The sequence below is a fragment of the Bos javanicus genome, chromosome 1 (assembly GCF_032452875.1).
Source record: "Bos javanicus breed banteng chromosome 1, ARS-OSU_banteng_1.0, whole genome shotgun sequence".
Taxonomy (NCBI): domain Eukaryota; kingdom Metazoa; phylum Chordata; class Mammalia; order Artiodactyla; family Bovidae; genus Bos; species Bos javanicus.
In genome coordinates this window covers 22,945,095-22,958,558 of record NC_083868.1, presented here as the reverse complement: position 1 = coordinate 22,958,558, position 13,464 = coordinate 22,945,095, and the positions used below count along the sequence as shown (strand labels likewise).

The following is a 13,464-nucleotide window of genomic DNA, read 5'->3' as shown; positions in this document are numbered from 1 at the left end:
AACAACAACAACTTCAGAAACTGAAAGTCATGAAAAAATGTATTTCTTATTGAAACACTTACAACCTCTGTGCCCCCATTTTTTCATCTGTGAATAGAAATTTAACTCAATTGCGGAGTTTGGTCAATAACATGGGAATGATAATGTGCTTACTACATGTTAGGGTTTTGGTGAGAATAAAAGGAAATGCCAATAAAGAATTACTTACGTAAAAGATGTTTTATATCAAGAAATGTTCATGGATCTTAAAGACGCAGAAGCTTTTAATAGTTTTGCTCGGAATAATGTTTTCTATAGATTATATTTCTACAGTGATAACTAAAGAGTAGAAAATAGTCACATTCATGGTGACCATAGCTGGACTATATGCAGTTTTTAAAAGTGCTGCACTCTAGCAGCTTCTGCACTGCACTCAGTTGTGCCCACCTCTTTGCAGTCCCGTGGACTGTAGCCTGCCAGTCCCCTCTGTCCATGGGATTTTCCGGTACAAGAATACTGGAATGCATTGCCATTTCCTTCTCCAGGGGACCTTTCCAACCCAGGGACTGAAGCTGAAGAAAATCTTACTTTTATGATCTCTAGGCATTTTACCATCATCAAGACTCTAAGAAATATTCAAAATATAAATAATACTTGAACTTGATCCTCAGAATTAAATATGGGAGAAGCAATTTTCCAACCTTCTCTTCTACTCAAGAAAAAGTTTTCTGAAGACTAAAAGACATATATGACATTTGAGGTTCTGTTACAATCTGTATTAAACACCTTAGCCCTCAAAAAAAACCTCAGTTGACACAGTAACGAATGTTGTGACCAATTATCTTCTATTTTGTGGAATTCTGGATCCATGGAAATGTTTAATGACTCACCCAGAGTGATATAGCAAGTTCTTAAGTCAAAGGTATATAGAGCAGGAATGAGGTAGAAAGTCAGTACAGAGCACAAAAATTTCCCATCATGACTGAACTAAACCACATGTTGCTTAAAAAATATTCTGAAACAGGGAAATTGCAAAAGAGCAAAGTCTTGGTGCTTTGTTTTCACACATTACCTTAATGGTCTTAACCCAGGCAAGGTGAAAAAAGCCTGGGACTTTGTGGCATGTATGTCAATTACAACCTCTGCGTCATAGTGGGTAAGTCAAAATTGTAAAGAAATTGCAAATTGATGACAGCTATTGCGGTGTATTTGATGAGAAAGTAAAGTGAGACATAAAAGAGTTGTTTCAGCAGTCCAAAAAATATTTACTGGCAGATTGCTAAGATGTAATAATCAAATTCAAATCAAATTCAGATTCAGATTAATTCCCGTCAGCAGAAAGAGAATGCATTGTTCATAAGGACAACAAGTCCCTGAAACTCTGCAGTTGCTGTTTCTCACTATAAATATTAAAAAAGTCATGGTGGTTAATCCCACAAGGTTATCCCAAAGGGTCCACTCTTGGTATGCTCAAAACATTATGTTTCTGATAGAGGAGAGTTGCTGGTCGCACCCTAGGTATCTTGGGAAGCCTCTTGGGAGAGAACTTGGCCCTGTGACAATATTTCTTATTTTAAATTTCTGAAGAGATAATGTAGTGCATTATCTCACTATCTTAACTCTAGGAGAAATAGAGATGTGAGATAAACAAAGAAGATTAACAGTCTGAGATGCATGGTGAACCTAAAGAATCATACAGGAAAAAAAACTGTTTTGAAAGAGAGAACATCTTAGATCACATCTATGCATGACAAGATGTTTGAAACAATATAAGAGGAGATTGAGTAAAAAAAAAAAAAAAAATGAGGAGGACCAGTCATCAGTGACTAAAACAATCAGGGGATCTGATTAAAATATATGCACATTTGTTGTCGTTGTTTAGTCGCTAAATTGTGTCTTACTCTTTTGCAACCCCATGGACTGTAGCTCGCCAGGCTCCTCTGTCCAAGGGATTTTCCAGGCAAGAATACTGGGGTGGATTGCCATTTCCTTCTCCAGGGGAATTTCCCAACACCAGGAGTGAACCCATGTCTCCTGCTTGGCAGACAGATTATCACTGAGCCACCTGGGAAGCTCTTATATGGAAATTACTTAGGTTATTCAACAAATTATAAATATATATTTTCTAAGTGGTTGCCACAATAAGTAATGATAAAACAAAATTTCATACCTTTATGATTAAAGGTTTAATATTCATGAAGTCATTCTCAAAGTTAACTATAATAATGATAGTTATCATTTTGAATGCTTATTATATGCTTGGCATTGTGCTCTGTGCTTCATTCATATTTCCCATGTAACTCTCAAAAAATCTCTGTAAGCTGGTACTAACATTATCATTCCCAACTTCCAGGTGCGGTTAGTTAACATGTCCAGTTTGCATAGCTAGGAAGTGGTGGAGTCAGGATTCAATCCAAAATCCTACTTCATAAACATCACTCTGTACCATAGTTATACCTAAAGACCTGACATAAAATAGGAGTGATTTATTTGAGGGTGGGAGAGAGTAAGCTGAGCTACTGATTGGAAAGTGTTTCAACCTTTCAGTTCAGTTCAGTTCAGTCGCTCAGTCGTGTCCGACTCTTTGTGACCCCATGAATCACAGCACTCCAGGCCTCCCTGTCCATCACCAACTCCCGGAGTTCACTCAGACTCACGTCCATCGAGTCGGTGATGCCATCCAGCCATCTCATCCTCTGTCGTCCCCTTCTCCTCCTGCCCCCAATCCCTCCCAGCATCAGAGTCTTTTCCAATGAGTCAACTCTTCGTGTGAGGTGGCCAAAGAACTGGAGTTTCAGTTTTAGCATCATTCCCTCCAAAGAACACCCAGGACTGATCTCCTTTAGAATGGACTGGTTGGATCTCCTTGCAGTCCAAGGGGCTCTCAATCTTTAGGTGTGTATAAAATGTGAAACCAAGGAAGCATGTAACTAGTCTAAAGCCCTCTTCTTCAATTAAGACTTAACATCACATGGACAAACCTTCTAGCTTTTCAGGGTCCTTCCTCAAGCCAAGCTACTTTGTAGTGCCTCTAAGAAGAATCAAAAGCCCCCCAATGCTGTCATTAAAATAATTTTCTCTAATTTCACAATTATTAAAATCGAGGTAGGAGCACAGATTAGATTTGTCTTCATGTTATGAAATTTCCTAGGTTCTGAAGTTCCCTTATGATGGCTTTTGATAAGGTATCCATCTATAAATTGATCTCCAGTTACTATAATAAATGTATTCTATTTCCTCCTTGATCTGGAGCTATAGAAACCCACTTTATGTTTCTAAAAAGTATTTATTATTCTCTTAACCTTTGACATTTCATCTCATTTGTTTTTGCTTGCTTCAGTATCACACCCAAATTATGGTCATAATCTTCACATTTATATAGTTTCCATTTTACACTTCAAAATGTCATTTCATATTTTGTAGAAATGAAAATGCTTACCCTAAAAAATAAAAAAAAAGAAGCTCCCTGTCACATCCTTTTATTTTTCCCAGACTTATTTCAATTCTTTGTATGATCCCTCTAGTATTAAAACAATTTTTCTCATTAGTTAAATTAATTTTTTTCTATAAGATAGGCCCATAGTTTCTTGACTTATGTATTAGACATTATCTATTGGTTCCCGTTTTGTCCTTGAGGATTTTGTACTCCTTTCACTTCCCAACTTCCTTTTAATTATTTAGTTAGATCAATAGTTATTATCATTTTGTAAATATTGTAAATGAATAAGTAAAATTAGGTATAGTGTTTTGTGTTCCCTTTGTTGTTTATTTTTGGAGTTCATAATGGGTAATATATCCCAAATTAATGCCCACAACAAATTAATCAACTGATTTATTTTGAACATTGAAGTTTACTCACCATATTTATAATTGTAAATGACCAAACATTTAAATTTTCTTTTTTCCTTCATTCAGTGGGGTTTGATTGTTTTCTAAGGATGCAATCCTAAGGCTGAAATAGAAATTCCCAACCACCTGTTGGTTTGGATTCTCTTCGACCTCAGTCTCACATCATCTTTTTTGTCTACTCTTTCATTTATAGAAACATAGCTCCTTAATGGAAATGCTTTAGGACCTTGTAGATCCTTCACATTCGAACACAATTTTGAGTTGGTATTCTAGCTTCATTCTTCCTTAGAATCTAGAAGGCCTCTCCATTGTCATCTAGCTTCCAAAGTTGTTGTTGAGAAGTCTAACACTATTTTGATTCCTGGTTTATTGTAGATGGATTTCTCCTAACCGTCTTGCCCCCACAGAAAGAATATATACATATTATTCCTTTTATCTTTGGTATGCCTTAAAATGTCATAGTATATGTCTTAATATACATTACTGTTTCATTCTCTGTACTGCTCACTCAATAGTTCTTCAAACTGGAAAAACACAACCTTAAGGTCTATTTAATTAATAAATGGTTCATCTCTTTCTCTATTCTCTCTTTCTGGAAATTTTAATAAGACAATGTTAGAAACCCTGATTGATATTTTCATTTTGATATATTTCTCTGTTTCCTTCCTTTCCTTCTTCTTCTTCCTTTTTTTTTTTTTTACTCTCTAGGAAATTCAATTACCTTTCTACTAATCATTATAATAAATATTTTCTTTTAACTATAATGTTGTATTTTGTAAAACTTCTGATTATTTTCTTTCATAACACTTTGCTCTTTTTTTAAAATATAGCGGTAACATGTAATGAAATCAATTAACATGCAACAATATGGATGAATCTTAGAAATGCAAGAGAAGAAGAGTTCACAAAAGAATTTTAAATGGCATGAAACTCTTTAGAAAATATACATATATAGTTTTAAAAAATAAAATAAATGAATGAGGAACATAGTGCTTAATGTAATGATTACTTGAGTGGAGAGAGTCAGGGAGATGGAAAGGACGTTCAGTGTAGATGGGTACAGGTTATTTTTGAGGTCCTAGCTTTATTTCAAGGGTATATTTTAGTAATCTATTTTAAAGACTAACTAAACAAAAGTAAAGCTTTGAGAATATTCTATTCTTAATTCTTGAAAAGGAGGTAAAATATAATGGGTAAGAGGGTGGACTTCAAACAGACTGCTGCTGCTAAGTCACTTCAGTCGTGTCTGACTCTGTGTGACCCCACAGACGGCAGCCCACCAGGCTCCCCCGTCCCTGGGATTCTCCAGGCAAGAACACTGGAGTGGGTTGCCATTTCCTTCTTCAATGCAGGAAAGTGAAAAGTGAAAGTGAAGTCGCTCAGTCGTGTCCAACCCTCAGTGACCCCATGAACTGCAGCCTTCCAGGCTTGACTCAGATCAGATCAGATCAGTCGCTCAGTCATGTCCGACTCTTTGCGACCCCATGAATCGCAGCACGCCAAGCCTCCCTGTCCATCACCAACTCCCGGAGTTCACTGAGACTCACGTCCATCGAGTCAGTGATGCCATCCAGCCATCTCATCCTCTGTCGTCCCCTTTTCCTCCTACCCCCAATCCCTCCCAGCATCAGAGTCTTTTCCAATGAGTCAACTCTTCGCATGAGGTGGCCAAAGTACTGGAGTTTCAGCTTCAGCATCATTCCTTCCAAAGAAATCCCAGGGCTGATGACTATTTGGGTTCAAATCATGGTTCTGCAATTTTCTAAGATGTCCTTGGCTATACTTAACCAACTATACTATACTTAACCTTTCTTTAAAATGGACAGTAGTTGCTACCTCAAAGGAATTGCTAAGAGGATTAAATAACAAACCATTATTAAGTTAGTAGAAAAGTGACTGGCATATACTAAACACTAAGAACTAACTAAATAAATGGAATATATTCTCTTATCTTTCTGAGGTGATTGATTACCATTTTATAATTTCCTTCTGTTCCTTTTGTTGTCTTCATTTCTTTCTGATTTCTTTCTTCTGTTTGCTTTGACCTCTGGCTTTCACCTTTGAGGCTTTCTTCAAATGTCTAGTGATTTTTGGCTATTGATACATTGCCAAGAGCATCAAAAAAAATCAAGCCATATTATCAGAAAACCCTAGATGACAGGTTCTGGAATTTTGTTCTGAGATCATCAGGATTATTCTATTAATAATCCTCCCATGTCCTGAGTGAACTCTGGGGGAGTGGGGGAGCTTCCTTGCAGGTTTCAAATGCTGATGCTCTGAGGGGCTCTTTGGTGCACATGGACTCACTTCATTGCAGCATCCTTTCCTGCAGGTTCTGAGACTGACTTTCTCCAATCCTCCATTCACCCTCCATCATCACAAACATTAGTTGGCATCTAGTCTATTCTTTTATCAAATGCCTTTGTCTTAATGGGTTTGCATCTTTTTGGTAGATATTTATGGATTATATGCTATATTTAAGCAGAGTCTAGTTTTTCCAACTATTCATATTTTTATCATCTCCAACTGTCTTCTTCATTCTGCCCTTGAAAACATGTGTGTCTCTATCTTACTTGCTAAATTCCTAATTACATGGAGCATGTAGCTAATTACATAAAGCTGATCCCTGTCCTGCCACTTCAAATTTATAACATTTAAGATTGATATAAAACATGGCTACTGCATTACACAGTAGGAAGAAGGCAGGAACAAATATGAAGTCTTTCAATAGAAACCCATTCTCATATTTAAATGACTGTGTTCTCTCCATGTTTGTAGATTCTTCTCACAAGCACAGAAATACAGTATCCTGTGAAAATAGTTAACTTTTTCATTATTTATAGCCTAAAACAATTAACAAATGTTTTATTGAAAATCTTCAAAGCAATTTTTAAACTAAGAATATAATCTAGTATTTCTTGAATCATATCTTATTAGGCTAAAAGGAAATTCTGTTCGTAATATATAATACTGACTGAATAAATTGAATTAACTTTGCACAAAAATATTTTTTAAATTAATTATTATCTGAGCATAGTACATGTACTATTAAAATTCCCTGTTTTTCTTTAAGATCAAGTATAAGTATGTCCACTCTCATCACTTTTATTCAACATAGCCACTTTTATTCAACATAGTTGCAAGTGTTAGCCACAGCAATAAAAGAAAAAAAGGAAATAAAAGGAATCCAAATTGTAAAAGAAAAAGTGAAACTGTCCCTGTTTGCAGATGACTTGATCCAATACATAGAAAAGTTTAAAGATGCCACCAGACAACTACCAGAGCTCATCAATGAATTTAGTAAAGTTGCAAGATACAAAATTAATATACAAAAGTCTGTTGCATTTCTATACACTAACAATAAACTATCGGGAAGAGAAATTAAGGAAACAACTCCGTTTACCATTGTGTCAAAAAGGATAAAATACCTGGGGGTAAATCTACCTAAGGAAGGAAAAGACCCATACTCAGAAAACTATAAAACACTGCTGAAAGAAATTGGAGATGACATGAACACATGGAAAGATATATCCAACGATTGGATTGGAGGAATTAATATTGTTATAATGACCACGCTATCCAAAGCAATCCATCTATCCAATACAATTCCTATCAAAATATCCATCATGTTTTTCACTGGACTAGAACAAATAATTTAAAATTTTGTGTGGAAACACAAAAGACTGAGTAGCCAAAATAATCCTGAGAAAGAAGAATGGAGCTGGAGGAATCATACTCTGACTTCAGACAATACTGAAAAGCTACAGTAAGCAAAACAGGATGGTATCAGCACAAAAACAGATACATAGATCAATTAAACAGAACCAAGAGCCCAGAAATAAATCCACACACTTATGGTCACTTAACTGATAACAAAGAAGGCAGGATTATAAAGTGAAGAAAAGATAGTCTCTTCAATAAATGGTGCTGGGAAAACTGGACAAATACATGTAAAAGAATGAGTTTAGAACATTTCCTAACACTATCTACATAAATAAACTCAAAATAGATTAAAGATCTAAGTGTAAGATCAAATACTGCAAAACTCCTAGAAGAAACATAGGCAAAGCATTCTTTGACATAAATCACAGTTCTATTTTGGGGGTCTGCCTCCTAGAGTAAAGGAAACAAAAGCAAAAGTAAATAGGACCTAATTAAACTTAAAAGTTTTTGCACAGCAAAAGAAATCATCAACAAAGCAAATATCCACTGAATGGGATAAGATATTTGAAAAGAATATGACTGATAAAGGATTAATATCCAACACATATAAACAACTCATACAACTCAACAGCAAACAAAATCCAAAGAACCCAATTTAAAAATGGGTGAAAGAGCTGAATAGACATATTTCCAAAGAGGAAACGCAGATGAACAACAGGCACATGAAAAATGCTCAGTATCACTAATCATCAAGGAAATAAGGTTCAAAACAAAAAAGAGATATCTCCTCACACCTGTCAGAATTGCTATTAATAAGGAACATAAATAGCAAATGATGGAGAGGATGCGGAGAAAAGGGAAACCTCTTACCCTGCATGTGGGAATGTAAACTGGTACGGCTACTATGGAAAACAGTATGGACATTTCTCAAAATCTAAAAGCAGAACCACCATATGACCCAGCAACTCTATTCCTGGGTATATATCTGAAAAAAGTAAAAACACTGATTCAAAAAGATATATATGCACTCCAATGTTCATAGAAGCATTATTCACAATTGCCAAGGTATGCAGGCAACACAAGTGTCCATCAACAGACGAATGAATAAAGAAGATGTAGTAAGTATGCCTGATGGGCTACTACTCAGCTATAGCAAAGATTAAAATTTTGCCCTGTTTAGCAACATGGACGGACTTGGAAGGCATTATGCTAAGTGAAATGCATCAGACAGAGGAAGACAAATGCTGTATGATATCACTTATATGTGGAATCTAAAAAGTACAATGGGCAATTTAAAGAAAAAAGAAGAAAGAGACTCACAAATACAGAGAATAAACTAGTGGTTACCAGTGTTGAGAAGGAGGGAGGAAGTGGCAATATAGGGGGAGAAGAATAAAAAGGATTATCATAGAATTATACAAGATTTGTGTGTGTTAAACTTTTGAAAATTATAAAGCATTGTAGAATTTTTAGAAGTCTTTCATTTAGTTTAAAAGTGTAGGCTTAAAAGTACTTCTAAAGTCAAAAAAATCCTCTGCTTAATTTGTACTTTTTTCCACAGAAGCACAGGAGGAAGGTAGACTATGCTGATCAATAGACCATGATTTCCTCTAACTACTGAAAAAAATGTAATTAATAAAATATTCCTGGAGAGATATATAAGAGCTTCCTTTCTTCAGAAATCTATTCTTAAATAGGAAGTACAAAATTACTTTTTTCCTTTCTACTTACACTTGCCAGAAAAATTTATAGCAGATTCAAGAGTGATCAGAATATTTTTCATTCCTTAACATTTGAAGCTATGTTAAAACTGTAAAGCTGTAAATGTTAGTAGCTGTCTAGCCTCTTACTTATACAACCCAAACCCCTAATGTGATCATCTCTTCAACTCTGACTATAATTATGAGATAAAATACTTTAATTGCATATCAGTTTAATTACAAAAGAAATGGAGTGGAACATGATTATGGTGAATGTTTTAATGTCTACTATAGCAAAATCAAATTTCATAATATTATATATGTATACACACATCATATATATGCATATATATATATTTATAAAGTATGTATACATGTGTGTGTATGCATGTATACATGTGTTTTATTTAAATGGAATTCCATTTTTACCTTTTAATTCAAAAGTAATGGTAGAAGGTCTTAAGAGAACAAGTATGTTATAAATAGCACACACTGCCCTCCCTTACCCAACACATAGACTGAGGTTTCCACCTAAAGCGCGAAGCCACAGCAAGGCACAGGTCCTCAGAAACCTTTCTGCATTCTAATTTTAAAGCATTTGTATTGTCATTTCTGGGAAGGGAGAAATCAAGTGATCATTTACAGGAGTTTACAAGTGTATTACCCACAATTCAATTCCATTCTCTTCTTGAATAAGAAAATTTTCCATAACTTTTGCAATTATACTTGTGAGAAATGAAAGAAAAGTCTGTTTTTCTTTGTCAATCAAGTAGTATGGTGAAGCAAATAATTTCCTTAACATCAATGCCCTGCAACCTAAGAAAACTAACTGGTTAATTGAAACCTGATATCTCTTTGGAAAGAGAGAGAATTCTTTGTTTGATTTTTAAGGGCATGGGATTCCAACCACCATAAGCAACCTCTAAAGCAATCACAGCCTCTGGTTACTAGACCTCTGCTGAGCAAGTCTGGCTTGGGGGTCCACTTTTCTACCTGTCATGGAGGCATGTGATGTGATGAGAGCTTGTGGACTTTAGAAGACTGACATAGCTTTGAGTCGAGTCAAGCTATATAAACTAGAGCGCAACATTTGACTTCTCCAATTTTGAATTTCCTGATGGGTAAAAGGGAAAAATAATGTTTCCTCATGAGATTATTGTTGGGATTAAATGAGACAATATGTATAAAATTCCTGATACAAAAAAAGACCTCAGCTAATGCTACTTTCATGCTTTCTCCTTCAAATGCAAAGACAGAAAAGCAGTAGATCCCCAGGCTTTCAAGTCTTACTTTCATTCTAGATTGTGGTCACAGTGTGACCCAACTTGTTGATACCATGTCTGGCCACTGATTTCCAAAGCTGATACATGCGTAATGACTAGTCTAACCTGCAGTTCTCTCATCGTCACATGCTGGATGATATTTGAATATGCTGTTTATCCTTAGCCACCAACCAAGGGAAATTTCTACAGAAGAATTCAGTTCTGCTTTCACTTAGATTTGGTGATAACATTTAACTGTGGATTTGTAATTGCACTTTGAAAACAAGCTCTGTAGTCTTTCTCACGAACAGAAAGGCCTGGACATCTCTGGCCTTGGCCTGTGCATGCCAGTCTCCTTTCTTTCCCTGATCCACTCACACTGGTCTTCTCTTTGTGCTTGGACATTGTTCAGTTCTTTTCTGTCTTGGGCTTCTGGTCAAGTCCTCTCTTTTGTTTGAAGTGCTCTTCTGTTCATTTTCACCTGACCAGCTCCTTTTCATTCTTAAAGTATCAGCCTCCATGTCACCTCCTTAGAGGGGCTTCTCCAACTAAATGCACATAGGTACTTGAGGTTTTTTTTTTTTTAACCTCTTTTATTTGTTTGTTTGTTTTAGTTACCTAGAAGGCAGAAGCCAGCTCTGTTGCTAGCAGTAGTGTAGTATCTGGCACAGAAAGAGGTCAGGAAGTATTTGATGAAAAGATGAGTAAGTCAGCTCTATCAGTTCAGTTCAGTTCAGTCGCTTAGTCGTGTCCGACTCTTTGCGACCCCATGAATCGCAGCACGCCAGGCCTCCCTGTCCATCACCAACTCGGTCTGCACAATTTAGGCTATTTCTTTGGATTGACAAATGTCAGGATCAAACTCAGAATTAATACTCCTTCAAAACCAAAAGATATTATGCCAGGAAGAACAAATGTTTAACTCAGATTATCAGAGAAAATATCTTGCAAAAATTTTGAAACATACAGACTATAAACCACTTTCACAAAATTCTTTCTCTTTTATGGAGAACTCAATGAGATATGTCAACATACCTTACTAATGATGATAATGATCTATTATTGATTTATATAACATTCTTTCTTAATGTTGAACATATTTTAACATAACTTTTTATCCTAACAGCTTTCCTATGAAGTTCTTATCCTGATTTTATGCACATGAGCAACTGCATTTTCTTTTCTACCAACTCCACTCCTGATTCTAGGACATCTAATCCTGAGCCTAGGAACGTCCCTGCACAAGATTCACTGCAGTGAAATAGCTCCTTTACTATTGAAAGAAATTATATTGGTCCTATCTCCACTACAAACCTGGCTCTATAATTCTCTAAATATTAAAGCTTGACTCATCTTTGTAGAGATGATACTTTAGAAAACTAACACTTCTCCTCTGAAAGAGAAAAGAAACTTTCTTTATAAAATGATAAATACTTAGTGGGAAATGTGTATTTTTTTTTTTTTTTTAGCTCTAACACAATCGGTAAGTATGTCATATGGTTCATGCAGAGCCAACTTCTTTATTTCAGCCTGCAAAGGTCATCTCCTCTGCTGAAAATCAGCAGGTGAATACAATCCACTCAGTATCACCTTGAGAAGGTACCAATTTGGAAACTAGAAGTCTGGTGTTAATCTTTAAGCCAGTACACGTCTGGCCACCACAAGCTTAGGAAACCTCTGCATGCTTTAAGGCCTTTCCTGTGACTCACTGTCTTGCCCTGGGGAGAGAGATTTGGCAGAATCCCTCCATCAGACAGACTCAGAGAGGACTGAGTGGGACCTGCATGCCCCACAGGCATAAAATATTACTTATACAGCTCCTCTCATCGTTATTGTTGTATTCCAAGATATGTTAAGCAAGTATCTTATTTGTTTAACAAATATGTCTTGAATGTCTGCTGTGGGCCTGGAGCTCTACCAGGTGTCCGAAGATGGAATGTCAAGGGCATTACCTGCTGAGAGTTACCAGTTCAGTGGGAAGACAGACCAACAAACTGAGAATTCAATATAATATGTTCTGTATCAACCCAAGAGGCACGAGCAGAGAAAGCATAGCGGGCAAATTGCTAATATGACTGAATAAGGAAACATTTTACTCAGGAGGTAAAATCCTAAAGTGGACTTGAGTAATAGTGAGTGAAATAGGAATTGGCCAGGCAAACCAGGGGAAATCCAGGGGCATTCCACCAAGAAGAAGAGTATATGAGTGGGTGAAAGGCCTGAGAAGGTCTGGTATGGTCTGGGAGGGAGGGGTAATTCACCACAGAGAGCAGTTACGCCTAACAAGGTGAAAGACAGATAATGGGGCAGGCGGGTGGCTTAAGGCCAGACTGTGAAGGACTTGGAGATCACATGTAATGGGTTGAATCATATCTTTCCAAAAAGATGTGGTAAGGTCCTAACCCTCAGGATCTCATAATGTGACCTTATTTGGCAATAGGGTTGTTGTAGACATCATTAGTTCAAGTGAGGTCATCCTTGATTAGAATGACCCCTTGATCTAACATGACAGGTGTCCTTAAAAGAAAATGGAATTTGGACACAGACACATATACCTAGAAACTCACAGGGAGAAAATAGCCACTTGAAGGTGGAAGCAGACATTGGAAGTATGCTGCCACAAGCCACGGAATATCTGGAGCTACTAGAATCCAGAAGAATCTTAAGAATCTTCCCATAAAGTTTTCTGAGACATCATGGCCCTGTTAATACTTTGATTTTGGACTAACCTCCAGAAACATGAGATAATAAATATCTATGGTTTTAAATTGCCCAGGATGTGTATTGGATTATTGAAGCCCTTGGAAACTGATGAAAAGTAAGTGAAAAGTAAAAGTGTTAGTTGCTCAGTTGTGTCCAACTCTTTGTGACCTCATGGGCTGTAGCCTGCCAGACTACTCTGTCCATGGGATTTCCAGGCAAGAATGCTGGAGTGGATTGCCATGCCCTCCTCTAAGGGATCTTTCCAACCCAGGGATAGAACCCAGGTCTCCTGCAATGCAGGAAGATTC

General features: G+C 36.5%; 1 long non-coding RNA gene across 1 annotated transcript; it reads left to right on the top strand.

Moving 5' to 3' along the window:
• Positions 1-123: 123 nt before the first annotated feature.
• Positions 124-11,784, top strand: LOC133254928 (uncharacterized). The gene is made up of 3 exons (XR_009738812.1): positions 124-1,135; positions 9,053-9,119; positions 11,580-11,784. It is a non-coding gene; the product is annotated as an uncharacterized LOC133254928 (long non-coding RNA).
• The last annotated feature ends 1,680 nt before the right edge of the window (positions 11,785-13,464 follow it).